This window comes from Triticum dicoccoides, unplaced genomic scaffold (assembly GCF_002162155.2).
Source record: "Triticum dicoccoides isolate Atlit2015 ecotype Zavitan unplaced genomic scaffold, WEW_v2.0 scaffold7767, whole genome shotgun sequence".
In the NCBI taxonomy this organism is placed as follows: domain Eukaryota; kingdom Viridiplantae; phylum Streptophyta; class Magnoliopsida; order Poales; family Poaceae; genus Triticum; species Triticum dicoccoides.
In genome coordinates, this window is record NW_021299090.1 from 1782 (window position 1) to 8163 (window position 6382).

The following is a 6382-nucleotide window of genomic DNA, read 5'->3' on the forward strand; positions in this document are numbered from 1 at the left end:
GGATGGCCGCACGACCCAATTTGTTCTCTCTGCCGGGCGGCGGACGAGTGTGCTGATCACCTCCTAGCACGCTGCTCCTACACCCAAGCTCTATGGAGTCTGATGCTCAACCGCTGCAACCTCCCCACCACTCTTGCGCCGACGGCGGCGACAACCAGCCTTGCTGACTGGTGGGAGTCCAACGTGGTGAACGCTAACCTGACCAACTCAAAGGGCTGGGGCGGTCTGGCAGTGGCAATTTGGTGGTTCACATGGTGCGAGAGGAATGCCCGGATTTTCCAAAGCAAGGCGTCCACCGTCAGTGCGGTCTTCAACTTGATGATTGATGAATTTAGGATATGGAACCAGGCTGGGCGTCATAGGTTTCAGCTGTTTTTGGACAGACCTCGAGAGCCAGACTGAATTATGTGCTGATGTATGTTGCTGGGTTGCCGGCTGTTGGCATAGTTGATGTATAGCGGCCTGCTCCGACCACATACTTGTAACACCTTTCCTCTTATAAATGAAAAAGAAAAGCTGCTCCGACAGCGTTTCGTCAAAAAATTACTCGTCGGGTTTTAGTTCAATACTCGTCGGAGTAGATGTTTTTGTTCAATCTCTGTTACGCATATGGCAGCTCTTCATGTCTAGCTGTCAACAAATTTTACTTGATTTTGCGTCAGTTTTCTCATGTGGCGCACGCATTTAAGCCGGCGGCCTTCCTTTAATTTGTCTACAGTACACCGTACTGCTCCTGCTGCGTAGGTAGTGAGCATGCATGGGCCACCACTTATGGCTCGATAGTACTGATGATCATGCACACCAATGTGAACGGCAGAGACTCATTCACTCCTCATCGTCCTTTCCTGACATCTAGCCTATCTATCTAGCTTGTCTTTTCTCACTTGGTAGGTTTGATTGAATATCATTCTAAATGATCTCCATGACTCCATCTGCGTCTAAATGTAGCGTTCTGCTCAGTTCTCTGATGCAAATCAAGTTTGCCATGCAATTATTTGTCCAAAGACATTGCGCATCTTGCTAAATTTCTTTTGGCTGTATAATAATCATCTGTCCTGTATGGAACATAGATGGAGAGAAAGTGTAGTTAAGTTGATGGAACTGAACATATATAGATGCACAGTGTGTAACTGTATTCATATAATGTATCAGGCAAGGCAGACCACTGACTCACAGATTGCACAGTGTGTTACTGTGGACTGAAGACACGTAGGACCCATCCAATCCATAGATGCAGCAGGTTTGATAAATGTTGGATGAGGGTGGGTGGATCATTTAATTTCCTGCAGCTCTTTACTCCTCACCAACTGCTCCTCACACGGTCTTGACTCACCGTGGACTTGAGTAGCTGCATTTTCCTTGCGCCTTCCTACAGAAGCCTCCCCTGCATTCTTCTTCTTCTTTTTGTTGTTGCATCGCATGCTAGCTTAGATTGCTCCACTCGAATTTGCTAGTTCATCTGAATCGTCCTTGGTGGAACTCACATCCAAGTGCTAATTTCTTTCCTTTTCTTATCCATCTCCCTCTCCAGTTGCCTGGCTACTTCTCTTTCACTAACCCTCTCCTCGATTTGACCGTGATGTACAGGCGGAAGAACAAAGCAGAAACAAGAAGCGGGGGGAGACGGTGAATCGAGAGCCTTCAAGGTAATTTTTTCTTTTTCTTATCCATCTCCTTCTCCAGCTGCCTAGTTACTGGTCTAATCCTCTTCTTAACTGAATCGTGAATCTGATATGCAAACCATGGGTGGAAGAGGCAAGGCAGTAACAACAAGCAAGCAGGCCCGAGAAAGAGGGCTGGGGGGCAGTGACAGTCTGCCGCCATGGAATCGGCCACGGGGGCGTTGGCCACCCTCCTCCCAAAGCTGGGCAAGCTGCTACTCGAGGAGTACAACCTGAAGAAAACTGTCAAGAAGGGGATAGGGGATCTCAAAGCAGAGCTTGAGACCATGCAGACTGCTCTTGAGAAGGTTTCCGATGTGCCACTGGACCAGCTTGACTCACAGGTCAAACTGTGGGCTAACGAAGTCAGGGATCTGTCTTATGTCATCGAAGATAGCCTTGACTCCTTCATCGGACGCGTCGAGGGGCTTGAGCTAGCGAAAAAGCCCAACCCTCTCAAGGACTTCGTCAAGAAGGCCTCTGACAAGATCACCAGGTTCAAGGCTCGCAACAAATTTGTCAATGGCATGGAAGACACCGAGACTCAAATTAGGTAATGAACGTTTTGCAAGGTACAAAATCAGCGATGTTGTTGCTAATCCTGTGACAAGTACAGTCGATCCTCGTCACTTTGCAATGTATAGCAAGGTATCTGCCCTTGTTGGCATTGACAAAGCAATTGAGGAGCTGACGAAGAGATTGTGCAAGGCCAATGATCTCCATAAGAAAAATCTCAAGACAGTCTCTGGCGTTGGGATCGGAGGATTGGGCAAGAGAACTGTAGCAAAAGCATTGTATGACAAGCTTAACAAGAAATTTGATTGTGGGTGTTTTGTTCCAGATGGTCAGAATCCTGACATGAAGAAACTTCTCAAGGATATCCTCTATGATCTTGACAAGAAAAAGTACATAAACATCATTGGCTCAAAAATGGATGAAAAGCAACTCACCGATGAGATGCTAGAATTCCTCAAGGAAAAGAGGTACACATTCCTACCCTAAGCTAGTCATTACTTTCTTTGTACCTATGTCAAGCTGTGTCGTATAGATTTGTATCTCCAATCTTATGTGACCTGTTTGTTCAACTTAATCCAGATAACCTGATCTGGGCATGGTTAATCTTAATGCACAGCATAACCAAAAATGATATGTACACATTTCTGAGTAAGACCTAAGATTGAAATGTTTCTGCCTATGTGAGTTAGGTACACATTTCTGCCTATCTGAGTAAGACCTAAGATTGAAATGTTTCTGCCTATGTGAGTTAGTTACACATTTCTTCTACATGTGTCATATTCAGAGTTGTGTATTTCCATCAAAGAAAGGAACCTAGTCCCATATTCTCTGTTTTTTGTTATGGTCCAGAAATAATATGGAACAAGTAAGTTTTCTTGGGTTAACGCAGTCATGGTAGCAGAACTGTGTCTTTGGAAGTCTCTCATTCCCGTCTTCTCAAAGCATTAGAGTTATTGGAATGAATGAGCATTCAAAGCACCAGAACAAAAAAGTCCAAAACATTGAACTAGGTTATACTATGATTGTTAATGCATTTATGGATCTGATGAGGGTTGCCAACTTGCCATGCTTGTTTTAATGCATACTATACACCCCTGTTAGCTTTTCATCTTTGATGGATGCTATATACTCTTGTTAGCTTTTTGTTTTTACTAATTCAAGCCTCTTGGTACCTCTTAGTTATTGATGCTATACACTCCATACTATACTTTTTGTTTTAATAGGTACTTGATAGTTATTGATGACATATGGGATACACAAACATGGGAAATTATTAAATGCGCTTTGGTGGATGGTGACACTGGAAGTAGATTAATTGCAACTACTCGTAATTCTGAACTTGCTGAAAAAATTGGTGGTGTTTACAACATGAAATCACTTTCAGAGGATAACTCCAGAAAGTTATTCTATGCAAGAATATGCGGCGCTGAATATGTTCAATCTGCTAAAGTGACCGACAAAATTTTAGGGAAATGTGGTGGCGTGCCTTTATCTATCATTACAATAGCTAGCTTGCTTGTTGGTAAACGACGGGAGGACTGGTTGAAGGTGTATGAGTCTATTGGATTTGGGCATGGAAACAGTGAAGTTGTTAAGAACATGAGAAAGATATTGTGTTTTAGCTTTTACGATCTTCCTTCTCGTTTAAAGACTTGTTTGTTGCACCTAAGCATGTTTCCAGAAGAACATTTGATTTGGAAACATGAGTTGATATGGATCTGGATTGCCGAAGGTTTTGTCCCTGTGAACCAGGGCTAAGGTTATTTTAAGTAGGGGAGAGCTATTTCAATCAGCTTGCAAATAGGAGTATGATTCGGTTGATAGAGGACACTGATTGCCTCATCGTAGATTCTTGTCGTGTTCATGACATGATATTGGATCTAATCCGGAACTTCTCAAGTGAATTGAGATTTGTTGGAATACATGGTATTGAGCTGGAGCAGAGCCCATGTTTACCAAGTACAGGCAGCAGTTTTCGCAGACTAGCCGCCCACAGAAGAAGTGCAGAGCACAGCCCGATTAGCATGGAAATGGGACAAGTGAGGTCATTTAGTGCTATCTTGTGCACTGATAGTAGACTGCTCCAGCTTTTGAGCTTTAAATTATTACGTGTACTAGTTCTTGATCACTGTAATTTTTCTGTGGAAGGTTGTCGTCTTAAGCATCTTGGAAAGTTGGTTCAGCTAAGGTACCTAGGGCTGATTAATACACCTGTTGCGGAGGTCCCAAGGAAAATAGGTCATGATCTCAAGTTCTTGCAGACATTGGACATACGTCGGAGTGGCATAAAAGAATTGCCGCCATCTATTGGCGAGCTAAGCAAACTAATGTGCCTGTATACCAGTAGGGGCACAAGAATGATGGGTGTGATAGGAAAGCTGACGTCCCTAGAAGAGCTTGTGCTAGCCTTAGTGGACAAGTGCTCAAATTTTGTCAGAGACCTGGGTAAGCTGAAGGAGGTGAGGGAGCTTGTGATCCATTTCGATGATATGGACAAGCAAACACATAAGGCTTTGCTAGAATCTCTATGCAACCTGGGTAAAATCCAGAATCTAGTGATCATGTCTGGACCAAAGGATCCCTCAAAAAAAAGGCTGAACCAAAGGAGACAGTTCACGCTGGCAGTTGGGAAGAGTGGAAACCCTCCTCACAGCTGCGTACGCTATCATTGAGTGGCATCTGTTTAACCAAGCCACCATCATGGATGAATTTCTTATGTGTTTTGCATCTCTCCTACCTATGGTTTGAAGTGGAGGTGGTCGAAGCATCCGATTTTCAAGTAACTGCTTACTAGTAACTGCTTACTAGTATATACTGTTCCTAGTGGTGAGTTTGAGAAGTTGAGATATTTGGAGACAAGCATCATAGAGATCATTTGTAGAGGAGAGGGAGTGCTGCCAATGCTTGAAAAATTGAAATGTCATGCAAGCGTGGGAATTAGAAAGGATGACGTTGGTAGGTTGGTGCAGGAGAACATGCCTATGCTCCAGGAAGTCACTTATCAACTGGACTACAAGAATTGGAGGGCTGACGAGTTGGTCATTACCTCCTCCTTTGCCTTTCCGACAACCACGAACATTCTCTTCCCATGTCCGCAACCGTCCGTTCGCCTCCGTTATGGTCATGTCGTCGATGTCGTAAAGCTGCTCGAGCGTGCCGATGATGTACGTGAATTTATCAGTCACCGAACTGAAAAACTTGTCCACAATCTTGGCCTCCTCGAGCTTCGCACCAAGCGCGTGAATCTCTCCCACCAATGTAGTCAGATGCATGGCATAGTCGTTCACCGATTTAGTTTCCTCCTTCTGCAACTTGTGAAATTGGCGCTTCAGCACTTGTGCCCAAGCCTTCGTGACGCGATCTTCTCCAATCCTCATCTCTTTGAGTGCATTCCACGCCTCTCTTGCTGTCTCGAACTCCGCCGATGTCATCAGTACAGAATCCGGCACAAACAGGGCTATGGCGGCCATGGCACCTTCATCGCACTCCTGGTCGACGTTGTCGTCCGTGATGGCCTCCCACACTCGAAGGGTTCGGAGAATAATCTTCATCTTGACCGCCCACACGCCGTAGTTGGCGTCGGTGAGCATCGGGTACTGGATGGGGATATTGTGATGCGCCTATACGTTGGTGCCGCCCGTTCCGCCACCACTGATCACTGACTTGCCGCCCTGTTTCACCTTGTTGCCGTTCTTGTTCGTCTTGGGACCGCAGTTGCCGGACTTGACCGACTCCTTGTCGCTGTCCGTCATCGTAGATCGTAGATCATCAAGGCTCTGATACCAATTGTTGGCTTTAGATCGGTAGATCAGTTCACCGGAGGAACAACACCCGTAGGTGCAAAGCTAGCAAGCTAGCAACAAAGCAGGCAGGCTGCCAGCTTGATTAGTAGTAGCACACGCACACGTACTAGCGACCTGGGCTAGCTTTGGATCGTATCAAGCCGATCTCGACGGAACCTCTCTCGACAACTTGCGAACATAAAACTGAAACGAAACTGATTTTTGATGATAGTCACAAGCTCGTGTCGAGCCTGCTACTTTTCTTTGTATTGATCTGCTTTTCGTTGTGGTTTTTACATTGTGGGATTACATGGGTACATAAAGGAGCTAAACTGCCCAAGAGCTAACCTAGTTGGTTCCTACCTGGGAGTACTACTCCGATGTGTACACAGACGTCTACTCGGACGACTTGTTTAGTCCCAT

General features: G+C 45.2%; 1 pseudogene; it reads left to right on the forward strand.

Moving 5' to 3' along the window:
• Positions 1-1329: 1329 nt before the first annotated feature.
• On the forward strand, positions 1330-4891 carry LOC119347864 (annotated as a pseudogene).
• Positions 4892-6382: the final 1491 nt, after the last annotated feature.